The following is a 13,932-nucleotide window of genomic DNA, read 5'->3' on the forward strand; positions in this document are numbered from 1 at the left end:
AAGCGGTCAAAATTCCGCCAAGCGTTGCACGGGTCTTAACCAAAAGTTTCGTGTCGCATCCTTGTCACATTTGACAGCTACATATTAAATTTCAAGTCTCTAGCTCTTCCCATTGTCGAGATATTTTGTTTACAGACAGACACACACACGGACTAATGGCTGAAACTTTGGATTTAGGCTCTGGGGACCTCAAAACGTGTTTTGGCACTAAAAACTGACAAGATACATACCAAATTTCAAGTCTCTAGCTCTTACCGTTCTCGAGATATGTTGTTTACAGACAGACAGACACACACACGGACTAATGGCTGAAACTTTGGATTTAGGCTCTGGGGACCTCAAAACGTGTTTTGGCACTAAAAACTGACCATCGAAAATTTGACCCGATTACATTACTTTCCTTCCTATAGGATAAGGAAAGTAAAAAGAAACCGGTTCCGTTTCCGAAAGTTTCCCGAAAGGAAAACACGTGCCTTTTCTTCGTCCTGGATCTCCTTTGAATTTCCTCCTTGTTTGATAAACTGATTGGAGTAGATCGTATTTGTTTCCATCCTTTGACACATAATCACCATGTAGGTACCTACTAGGTATCTTTTTCCTTTCATTTATCCACCTTCTTCTCTTAGATGATTAGAATAGAGCGTATTTGTTTCCATCCTTTGACACATAATCACCATGTATAGGTACCTACTAGGTATCTTTTTCCTTTCATTTATCCACCTTCTTCTCTTTGGATTCTTCTCTCCTTCTTCGTCCTCTGTTTCTTTCTTGTTTTTCCCCGTTCGTTTGTACGAGTTTGTCATCCTTTGAAACAAAATTACCGTGTTCTTCTCTCCCACTTTATTTATCTCTTCGTCCTTGTTATTTCATGTTCATATTCCAAGGATATAGCTAATGATTCCAAGGATATAGGTAACAGGTATAGGTAAGCGACATCTTCAAACCATTACATATAAAACCGAGAGCAAATAGCTGTATGCGTTTGGCTCTCCCCTCTACTCTGTTTAAATCTGGTGTGAACATCACACGACTTTCCTTATCCTATTGAATGATGCTTATTTGAGTGTTCTTTTACCCTAACTTTTACAATATGGCTGAAACTTTGGATTTAGGCTCTGACACTAAAAAACGTGTTTTGACACTAAAAACTGACCATCGAAAATTTGACCCGATTACATTACTTTCCTTCCTATAGGATAAGGAAAGTAAAAACTAGATATAACAGATGATGAATTGTTTAATTATAATATTTACTAGTATCTGATCAGTTCGGAAAAAGGTTCCCAATCCCAAGGCTTAAAATAGAGCACAGCGCATCGAGCAAGTATAGGTAAGCGACAACTTCAAACCATTACATATAAAACCGAGAGCAAATAGCTGTATGCGTTTGGCTCTCCCCTCTACTCTGTTTAAAAAACGCTTGGTTCAATCCCAGATCTCACAGGAAAAGTTCCATTACTAAACCCTATGTTATCCTTGAACCCCAAGACAAACCGTTAGATTAGGCCGGAGCCCTTATCCGTTTCAAGTGTGCCTTATTATGTGATATGCGAATATACTGCTCTAATCCAGATATACTTTATTATGATATTTAAGTACTTGAACTGGCGATATCCAGATATTTTTACGAGTATCTGATCAGTTCGGAAAAAGGTTCCCAATCCCAAGGCTTAAAATAGAGCACAGCGCATCGAGCAGGTATAGGTAAGCGACAACTTCAAACCATTACACATAAAACCGAGAGCAAATAGCTGTATGCGTTTGGCTTTCCCCTCTACTCTGTTTAAAAAACGCTTGGTTCAATCCCAGATCTCACAGGAAAAGTTCAATTACTAAAGCCTATGTTATCCTTGAACCCCAAGACAAACCGTTAGATTAGGCCGGAGCCCTTATCCGTTTCAAGTGTGCCTTATTATGTGATATGCGAATATACTGCTCTAATCCAGATATACTTTATTATGATATTTAAGTACTTGAACTGGCGATATCCAGATATTTGTATAGGAATATACCTCGTATATTAGGCATTTGTATAGAACTATTAGGTACCTACTCTAATGTGTACTTGTGTAGGTACTGTATTATGGTTTAAATAATTGGCTTAGCCTTGGCGAATTTTGTATCTGATGTGGAATATTGTGATTGTGAGCTATACGGCACTCGTCGCCTATTGGTCTATTGTAAAATATTGATTATTATCAATTGAATGAATAAAAAAAGTTATTGTAAAATATTGATTATTATCTTTTGTTTTTCTTTTTAAGAGGTTTGACAGAGGGAACTGTAACTGCTATGGTCTTATCGTCCCGAAATCGAAGAGAGGAGGAAGATAGGATAGGATAAAGTCAGCTCAAAAAAATCAACCAATAAGAAAAGGTTACCGAGTTTAACCCTTTCACCCCGACTTATTTTAGGAAGAAAATTTGAAATTTTTCTGATCAGGCATTATTATTTGGGCTATAAATAAGATCGATTTTTCTGATCAGGCATTACTATTTGGGCTATAAATAAGACATCTACAAAGTTTAATGTTCTCCTAGGACTACTGAACAAAAATCGATCTGGAGACAAAACCCAGATAGTTAGCAAATTGAATTTTACAATGAAAACATCCTTAATCTAAGTTTTGTTCTTCAATAAGTTCAGTGTTGCCAGGTTCAACATTCAACAAGATAAGAAATTTCCGTTTTCTGTACTTCTTCATCAGTTTTACCGCTAATTGGAGCGATATTTTCCAAACTGAGACGACTTTCTAATTGTTTTATAATAAAGAGATCACAGCATGACGGGTTGTAGAGTATTAATCAAATTATGGAACCGGTGCCAGAATTGTGACAAGTACCTCTTCACTCTTGTCTTTATGTTTAGTTTAGTCTCGAGAATTGCTTTGAGATAATTCTCATCTGGTGAAGAGGAAGCTGACGTTTTTTTCTGAATGGGGGACAAAAAACCTCTGGAGCTGAGAGCCGCTTTGCAGACAAAAAAAAGTTTTTTAGAGGAAATTGTAACTGTTAAGGTATCGTTCCGAAAGCGATGAGAGAAGGAAGACAAGAAGTGAAAAAGTCAGCCGTTCCAAGCTAACTAGGCTGGCATCTCGAAATGAACCTCCTAAATTTTCACAATTTCTTATCTCACCACTGAGGCTCGAACCCTTGGTCCCCATATTATGAGTTGAACGTTCTATCTCTGATCTACTGAGGCTGGGCCAGCTGTTATTCCTATCCAAACACAGAACTCTATCCACAAGTTTTAAGATAATGCTCACTCGTTTCGCCAATTAACGTTTTAATTCTATCCGTATGTGTGTCCGTATGTATGTGTGTCTGCGCCCGCGCCCATCTTAGGTGAATGCACTGCCTCTATTGCTTATATCATTAGGCTATTCCTTGTTCCATGTCCATAGATGTGTTAGGGAAATTCCATAGCGCCCCCGCCTATCTTAGGTGAATGCACTGCCTCTATTGCTTATATCATTAGGCTATTCCTTGTTCCATGTCCATAGATGTGTTAGGGAAATTCCATAGCCCTAACTTTTACAATATTTCTAACCTTAAAGTCGGTATAGCTGAAAACCGCCAAAAAACGGTCAAAATACCGCCAACCGCAGCACCTATCTCAATTAAACGTTTTGTGTTGCATCCTTGTCACATTTGTGAACTACATACCAAATTTCAAGTCTCTAGCTCTTACTGTTCCCGAGATATTATTGAATTACACCGAAAACCGCCAAAAAGCGGAAAAATGCCGCCAAGCATTGCACGTGCCATAGTGGTAGTGGTGCATCCTATGCATATGTTATTGCAATAATAAATCACCACCATGTCATTATTATATTGTAAACATGGCAGATGTGTGTAGCTTAGATGTATGGTGTGTCTGTAGAATGGTCTCTGATGAAGTCGAACGGGTTATCTAGGAAATCAAGGTGGGTTTACTCGCTCAAGCCATTTGCACAAGTGAATCGTAGCGTGTGAACGCAGGCTTGAAGTTTACACAAACCAAAGAAACTATATCCAGGTTCTTCTCATAGTTGTACGGCGGAGTTGCCTGAAAAGCCAAACCTATGTATGAAAATGATATCGACTCTTTGTAATTTATAGTGATAGAGAGAGTAGTTAAAGGGTCTCTATCATTTTCACACGTTTGGTTTTGTACTTGCAGGTAACTACGCGCTACTTAAAGTTGTGTATTTATGTTTAAAATGCAATGTGAGACAAGCCTTATGCCTGTCAGGCAAAACCGTCACCAGATGGAGCCGCACAGGTCACATTTGCCCGACTCTTTGTAATTTATATGTAGAGATAGAAAAAGTAGAGGGTGTCTATCATTTTCACACGTTTGATTTTGTACTTGCAGGTGACTACGCGCTACTTAAAGTTGCGTATCTATGTTTAAAATGCAATGTGAGACAAGCCTTATGCCTGTCAGGCAAAACCGTCACCAGATGGAGCCGCACAGGTCACATTTGCCCGACACTCCTGACAGCCATAACTATTCATGCAAAACTGAGCGTGAGTCGATGTGTCGATGGCCTCATGTTTTCAAATTCACGTATGTCCCTCCCTCATATCAGGTCATCAGACGGGAAATAACTTATGCCCGGGGCCGCAAGTAACCGTATTAACCTTGGATGAAGCAATCGGATTGGTTGATTTTTTGAAATCAACCAATAAGAAAAGGTTACCGAGTTTAACCCTTTCACCCCGACTTATTTTAGGAAGAATCTTTCAATTTTTCTGATCAGGCATTATTATTTGGGAAATAAGACCTCTACAAAGTTTCATGTACTCCTAGGACTACTGAACAAAAATCGATCTGGAGACAAAACCCAGACAAGTTAGCAAATTGAATTTTACAATGAAAACATCCTTAATCTAAGTTTTGTTCTTGAATAAGTTCAGTGTTGCCAGGTTCAACAAGATAAGAAATTTCTGTTTTCTGTACATTCTTCATCAGTTTTACCGCTAATTGGAGCGATATTTTCCAAACTGAGAGGACTTTCTAATTGTTTTATAATAAAGAGATCACAGCGTGACGGGTTGTAGAGTATTAATCAAATTATGGAACCAGTGCCAGAATTGTGACAAGTACCTCCTCACTCATTTTCTGTACTTCTTCATTAGTTTTACCGCTAATTGGAGCGATATTTTCCAAACTGAGACGACTTTCTAATTGTTTTATAATAAAGAGATCACAGCGTGACGGGTTGTAGAGTACCTATTAATCAAATTATGGAACCAGTGCCAGAATTGTGACAAGTACCTCTTGTCTTATGTTTAGTTTAGTCTCGAGAATTGCTTTGAGATAATTCTCATCTGGTGAATAGGAAGTTGACGTTTTTTCTTAATGGAAGACAAAAAACCTCTGGAGCTGAGAGCCGCTTTGCAGACAAAAAAAGTTTATTAGAGGAAATTGTAACTGTTAAGGTATCGTTCCGAAAGCGATGAGAGAAGGAAGACAAGAAATGAAAAAGTCAGCCGTTCCAAGCTAACCAAGCTGGCATCTCGAAATGAACCTCCTAAATGTTCACAATTTCTTATCTCACCACTGAGGCTCGAACCCTTGTTCCCCATATTATGAGTTGAACGTGCTATCTCTGATCTACTGAGGCTGGGCCAGCTGTTATTCCTATCCAAACACAGAACTCTATCCACAAGTTTTAACATAATGCTCACTCGTTTCGCCAATTAACGTTTTAATTCTATCCGTATGTGTGTCCGTATGTATGTGTGTGTGTGCCCGCGCCCATCTTAGGTGAATGCACTGCCTCTATTGCTTATATCATTAGGCTATTCGCCCGCGCCTATCTTAGGTGAATGCACTGCCTCTATTGCTTATATCATTAGGCTATTCCTTGTTCCATGTCCATAGAACCATAGATGTGTTAGGGAAATTCCATAGATGACCCTAACATTTTAAGTTAGAAATTGTTGGCCTTATACGTTATATTCTGGTGGTTAGTAAAATGTATGGGTTGGCGCGCTGTCTTACTGTTGGCCAACGGTTCCCCAACCATGTAACCATTTCCCAACGATGAGCCACTCTACGTTTTCCCATCGATGTTTTTAGGGGATACACTTGTCATTACAGCTAGCGGCTAGACAAAAGGCTATTTGTTTTGGCTAGACAAAGCATTTCAGTTTCAACTTTATGTGTTTTCCAAGGATTCAAAGTTTTCTCATCTCAGAACTTACACAAAGGTTCAAGGATCCGTAATATCCTTTCAACAAAACTTCTAAATTCTAGCTCTAAAATAAACCTCTTGTATGAGGTAGACAGTAGACATACTTCTAAAGTAAACTAAACCCCACAAAAACACTAATGTGAAAAAAAGGCCAAGTTCCTATCCAAAAATGTCGGCCTATAAAAGTGGTGAGATCAGAAATTTAAGGCCAAGTCTGCATTCCCAATTTTTCGTGTCTGCTGAAAATGCTGGATCTCAATTCCTTCAACCTTCTCTCAATTTCAACTTGGCAATGTTTTCCTTTTATTTTCATGTTAATAATAGGTACCGTATTTAGGTATTAATTTGAGAAGGAAAAACATTGCCAAGTTGAAATTGAGAGAAGGTTGAAGGAATTGAGATCCAGCATTTTCAGCAGACACGAAAAATTGAGAATGCAGACTTGGCCTTAATTTTCTGATCTCACCACTTATTATTTGTTGTTGTTGTTGTTGTTGTTGTTGTTGTTGTTGTTGTTGTTGTTGTTGTTTTTCCTCGGGTGTTGTTGTTGGTGTTGTTGGTGTGTTGGTGTTGTTGTTGTTGGTGGTGGTGGTGGTGGTGGTGTTGTTGTTGTTGTTGTTGTTGTTGTTGTTGTTGTTGTTGTTGTTGTTGGTGGTGTTGTTGTTGTTGTTGTTGGTGGTGTTGTTGTTGTTGTTGTTGGTGTTGTTGTTGTTGGTGTTGTTGTTGTTGTTGTTGTTGTTGTTGTTGTTGTTGTTGTGTTGTTGTTGTTGTTGTTGTTGTTGTTGTTGTTGTTGTTGTTGTTGGTGTTGATGTTGTTGTTGGTGAAATATCTTTTTGATACCTAACAAAAACTTTAGTAGTTTAGTCATTAAAAATCTGGTGTGAACATCACACGACTTTCCTTATCCTATTGAATGATCCCTATTTGGGTGTTCTTCTACCATAACTTTTACAATATTTCTAACCTTAAAGTTGGTATAGCTGAAAACCGCCAAAAAACGGTCAAAATACCGCCAACCGCAGCACCTATCTCAATTAAACGTTTTGTGTTGCATCCTTGTCACATTTGTGAACTACATACCAAATTTCAAGTCTCTAGCTCTTACTGTTCCCGAGATATTATTGAATTACACCGAAAACCGCCAAAAAGCGGAAAAATGCCGCCAAGCATTGCACCGATCCTAACCAAAAGTTTCGTGTCGCATCCTTGTCACATTTGTCATCTGCATGCCAAATTTCAAGTCTCTAGCTCTTACTGTTCTCGAGATATTTTGTTTACAGACAGACACACAGACAGACACACACACGGACCAATGGTTGAAACTTTGTATTTAGGCTCTAGGGACCTCAAAACGTGTTTTGGCACTAAAAACTGACGAGAGAGAGAGAGAGAAGGAAGTGACATATCAAGGATGTGATGTCAGGACTGTGAGCAGGGAAGACCTCCTGTCTACTGATGGTAACTGCTGGAAAACACATGGAGAATCTCGGTGTGGGTATATCTACCTAGTTTGGTACTTGTCCTCTATGTCAGGGGAAGGTTGTCTAGTCCTCTATCATAATTATGTCAGGGGGCTAGATATAAAAGGAAGTGACATATCAAGGATGTGATGTCAGGACTGTGAGCAGGGAAGACCTCCTGTCTACTGATGGTAACTGTTGGAAAACACATGGAGAATCTCGGTGTGGGTAAGTACCTAGTTTGGTACTTGTCCTCTATGCCAGGGGAAGGTTGTCTAGTCCTCTATCATAATTATGTCAGGGGGCTAGATATAACAGATGAATTGTTTAATTATAATATTTACGAGTATCTGATCAGTTCGGAAAAAGGTTCCCAATCCCAAGGCTTAAAATAGGGCACAGCGCATCGAGCAGGTATAGATAAGCGACAACTTCAAACCATTGCATATAAAACCGAGAGCAAATAGCTGTATGCTTTTGGCTCTCCCCTCTAATCTGTTTAAAAAACGCTTGTTTCAATCCCAGATCTCACAGGAAAAGTTCCATTACTAAACCCTATGTTACCTTGAACCCCAAGACAAACCGTTAGATTAGGCCGGAGCCCTTATCCGTTTCAAGTGTGCCTTATTATGTGATATGCGAATATACTGCTCTAATCCAGATATACTTTATTATGATATTTAAGTACTTGAACTGGCGATATCCAGATATTTGTATAGGAATATACCTCGTATATTAGGCATTTGTATAGAACTATTAGGTAGTAGGTACCTACTCTAATGTGTAGGTACTTGTGTAGGTACTGTATTATGGTTTAAATAATTGGCTTAGCCTTGGCGAATTTTGTACTTGATGTGGAATATTGTGATTGTGAGCTATACGGCACTCGTCGCTCGGTCTATTGTAAAATATTGATTATTATCAATTGAATGAATAAAAAAGTTATTGTAAAATATTGATTATTATCAATTGAATGAATAAAAAAAGAACTTTCGGAAACGGTACCGATTCAGATGGCGCGCCACATCTTGGATTTTGTATAGTTTAGTACAGGCGCAACCACACCAAAAGAGAGGAAACGAGCTTCAGAAGTGGAGAAATTCCGAAAGGAAAATTGAACTTATGTTGGCAATAACTGAAGAAGTTCCTGAGTTTCTTATTCAGAGGCAAAACATGACGGAAATAAATATCAATTAAAGACATCTTAATGAGAAGTGAAGCAAAAGAAGAAATACAAAGAAGGAGGAGAAGAAGGATAATTAATAATTAGAGACATCAAAAGGAAAACAGTAAAAATTTCAACCTAATAACAGGTTGTTTTCCATCATCATGTGAAATTACACAATTAGCACGCTATGTTACAGAGAAATGCAGAATTTTATTACGAAGAATTCACAGTTCCATGTTACAGAGAAATGTAGAATTTTATTACGAAGAATTTACAGTTCTACAAGCATTCAAGTTACTACAGTATGCTACAGTCACGGTTGTGTTGCCAAGGCATTTGGTTTATAACCGAGGGGACTGTGGTTCGAATCCCCGAGCAGGGACAAGAAACAATTGAATCAGAAAAATACCATTATTATTTTGTAGAATAGATCAGTTGCGCTTACTTGGGTGATGTTTCAAAGTCATAGAGCAGGAAAATTTTTTCTTTTTCTTCTACGACTTCTAGATACCGAGATAAATCGATCTAAAAAATACCGGTAAATCGTGAAGTTTGACGTCACGGCAAATTCAAGTCACTACAGTATGCTACAGTCACGGTTGTGTTGCCAAGGCATTGGGTTTATAACCGAGGGGACTGTGGTTCGAATCCCCGAGCAGGGACAAAAAAACAATGGAATCAGAAAAATACCATTATTATTTTGTAGAATTTCAAACAAATTAATTCTTCAAAGAGGGGAGGGGACCTTTATTGATTTTTCCTGTGGAGGAGAATAACGACTATTGGTACCTACACGATTTATTTTTTCCAAACGGAACCGATTCCGATGGCGTCATGGCGTGCCATATTGGATTTCCTATGGTAAACGTATCTACAGGCGTTATATCACTCCAAAAGAGGGAAAACGAGCTTCAGGAGAGGGGAAATTCTGAAAGGAAAATGTTTCAAATTGAATTTCGGCTCTTGTTTTCAAAATAAATTTCGGCTTTTGATCGTGACATGGGTTCATATTTTATCGCCTATTAATTAACTCTAGTTCTCATGTTACGTAACCTTATGTATATCATATCATACCTACTCCAGACTCCTTACCTGACTCCTAAATATTGATAGGATAGGATGTGAAAATAAAGTAATATTCCATGGAGACAGATGCCTTTGATGATAATATTGATAATTGTCTACTTCTTTATTGATTTATTACAAATTTGTGATAAATAGGTATCTATCTATAGTCTAATTTAAGCTTCTTAAAAAACTCCAAAAATTTTTTGTCCTTTACCTCGTATGTTATCATTAATTTTAGAAACTTACTGCTGGCCATTTAGGTTTGAAAAAAAAAAAGATTATGATCTCAGCAAGCAGCTGAAATTTGATAAGTATGTCTCCGTACATACGTCTTATCATGGTACAATGTAGCTTAAAAAATATTGTTTTCTGTCCATTTTTTCAATGTCGAGTTGTTGATGGTTATATCCGTTTTGAGGTCTCATGTCTCATTCTTCAGGTGTAAGACCAAACATCCTTAAAAGTTGGGCCAAGTTTATACGAATCTACTATATGGACCTCTAAAGGTTAGGTGGTAGAGAACGCCTCCGCCGTTAACCTCGCCTAGTGGATACCTTCCACTCAAGAGTCAAGAGTCCATCATTACCTATTCTTGTTTGGTCGTAAAATCTTGAATATTTTCACAAACGGTGATGATTAGAAAAATAACGTCACTATGATTTGTATTTGACTATGAAAACATCCTGTAGTAATTGTAGTATGATAGTAATACAAACAAGTACCTAATTGCTTGAAAACTTTAAATGTCATTGAGAAAACCAACAATTGAAGAATTACGAGTTAGTACTGTAGGTAGGGAAACAATATACATAGGTACATACCTATATTATGTACTTATGTATATGCAGTATGTACCTATGCATATTCTGAGTTTGGCTCAATAGGTAGGTAGTACCTATGTACGTACTAACTACTTGTATCTCTCTCTACCTACCTACATTTGATTGAAATACTGAGCTATAAGGTATCTACGTACGTATTTGTACTTACCTACCTAAAACCTACTGAGATGTGGGTGTACATGGTAGTGTTTCTTGAGATTATAATACCTACCTTATACATAATTGTAGTATGATAGTAATAATACAAACAAGTAATTGCTTGAAAACTTTAAATTAATGTCATTGAGAAAAACAACAATTATTGAAGAATTACGAGTTAGTACTGTAGGTAGGTAAACAATATATATATACATAGGTACATACCTCTATTATGTACTTATGTATATACAGTATTTACCTATGCATATTCTGAGTTTGACTCAATAGGTAGGTAGTACCTACGTACCTACTAACTACTCGTACCTCTACCTACCTACTTTTGATTGAAATACTGAGCTGTAAAGTACCTACGTTCGTATTTGTACTACCTACCTAAAACCTACTGAGATGTGGGTGTACATGTTAGTGTTTCTTGAGATTATAATACCTACCTTATACCTACAGTCCGTAAAATCAGTGTTATTGTACACCATGCACAAGCTCTGAATAGAGTGTATAGCTGTATAGCCTACTCACATCTCAAGCAATTTATCAGAAATGAGCACAATAATCACTCACTAGAGGAAGAAAAACAAGATTTTCCAGGATAGCAGAATTCTTACTGAAAGGTCTTGAACGAAGAAGGCCATAAAAATGAAACCTAATGAACATTTTGGCCAACAAAAAGTAACACATATGATTGAAAACAATATTTGGGATGTCCCCTATAGTAATATCATCCGTATTGAACAGGTAGAAGCGAAGTTATGGACATTTTTCGAAGTGTCCAAGTAATTTTGTAGGTGAGTGTAGTTGCAAGATTTTCCAGGATAGCAGAATTCGTACTGAAAGGTCTTGATCGAAAAAAGGCCATAAAAATGAAACTTAATGAACATTTCGGCCAACAAAAAGTAGCACATATGATTGAAAACAATATTTGGGATGTCCCCTAGTAATATCATCCGTATTGAACAGGTAGAAGCGAAGTTGTGGACATTTTTCGAAGTGTCCAAGTAATTTTGTAGGTGAGTGTAGTTGATCTCTCTCATGCACATGTGTTTAAAGAATAAGGGAAGTACTCTCCAGTTATTTCGAGATAAGGAAACCCTAAATTCCTTATCTCTTCTAGTAGAGGAACCCTAACTTATCTCTAAACACAGTTGTAAGGTGTCATGTGAGAACTAAATGATAATTGAGAGGTAAAACATTCTAGAGTTGAGATTTTTTTTTTTTGTCTCAGGTTTGATAGAGGAAGTTTAACTGCGAAGAGGTCTTATCGTCCCGAAAGTAGTCTCAGAGGTTTGATAGAGGAAAGTTTAACTGCGAAGAGGTCTTATCGTCCCGAAAGCAAAGAGGATAGGATAGGAGAAAGCTAGCCGTTCCGAGTTCAAACCTTATCTGTTTGGAATAAAGGATACATGTTTTTGATCATTTTTTTACGAGTGGATGCCCTTCGCACTCGACCTTTGTTATTTCTTTAGCAAGAAGGGAAATTTCAGGCTGGTATACTCCCTGTTTAAAGTCTCCTAGCCAGACTAAGCTGGTCTACTCCCTGTCCCCTAGTCAGACCTAAGAAACTTTAACATTTTACTATCCAATAATTAAATACTTGAACCCTTGTATCTCCTCCTCTTCTATCTTAACATTGATTGAAGTACCATGCGGTATTCCCAATGGAAACAATTTGATTGATAATAAACTGAATACTAATTAACCACACACATACTACCATACAACTCATTCATAAATAGAATATTTATTTCGTAACATTAAATTTTCGAGTAAACAATTCAATAAGACATAAGCCCATTCCAAGCATAGTTCTGATAATGAATTTATGAATGACTGGAGTTGTGGATGTGTAAACACAAATTATTTCATTATTTTGTATTTTTGTATTTCGTAGGTTTTTTTTCCGACATGAAGAACTCATAGATAATTATAGCTTCCGCTCTCACAAATGAAACACTCTCAACCTACAAATTACATATGTACCCTAAAATGGAAGTAAGTAGGAATTACAAATACGTACCTAGATTTTGGAAGTAAATAATAGGTATGTATTACGGCTATTACCTATGTATCTACCTACAGTGATGTCAAGTTTGTGAGTAATTTTGAGATTTTTATATATAGTCTGAGAATTCCGTGATATCGTAGTTTTCCAAATATTCCACTTCAATATGTTATGTATTGATGTGAAGAATAATGAGTAAAACAAACAAGCACCATACTTAAAGTTATGGACATTTTTCGAAGTGTCCAAGTAATTTTGTAGGTGAGTGTAGTTGATCTCTCTCACATGTGTTTAAAGAATAAGGGAAGTACTCTCCAGTTATTTCGAGATAAGGAAACCCTAAATTCCTTATCTCTTCTAGTAGAGGAACCCTAACTTATCTCTAAACACAGTTGTAAGGTGTCATGTGAGAACTAAATGATAATTGAGAGGTAAAACATTCTAGAGATGAGATTTTTTTTTTGTCTCAGGTTTGATAGAGGAAAGTTTAACTGCGAAGAGGTCTTATCATCCCGAAAGCAAAGAGGATAGGATAGGAGAAAGCTATAGCCGTTCCGAGTTCAAACCTTATCTGTTTGGAATAAAGGATACATGTTTTTGATCATTTTTTACGAGTGGATGCCCTTCGCACTCGACCTTTGTTATTTCTTTAGCAAGAAGGGAAATTTCAGGCTGGTATGCTCTCTGTTTGAAGTCCCCCAGCCAGACTAGCTGGTCTACTCCCTGTCCCCTAGTCAGACCTACGAAACTTTAACATTTTACTATCCAATAATTAAATACTTGAACCCTACACTCCTCCTCTTCTGTCTTAACATTGATTGAACTACCATGCGGTATATTTGATTGATAATAAACTGAACACTAATTAACCACACACATACCTATACTACCATACAACTCATTCATAAATAGAATATTTATTTCGTAACATTAAATTTTCGAGTAAACAATTAAATAAGACATAAGCCCATTCCAAGCATAGTTCTGATAATGAATTTATGAATGACTGGAGTTGTGGATGTGTAAACACAAATTATTTCATTATTTTGTATTT

Source organism: Diaphorina citri, unplaced genomic scaffold (genome assembly GCF_000475195.1).
Source record: "Diaphorina citri unplaced genomic scaffold, Diaci psyllid genome assembly version 1.1 scaffold2634, whole genome shotgun sequence".
NCBI classification, from domain to species: domain Eukaryota; kingdom Metazoa; phylum Arthropoda; class Insecta; order Hemiptera; family Psyllidae; genus Diaphorina; species Diaphorina citri.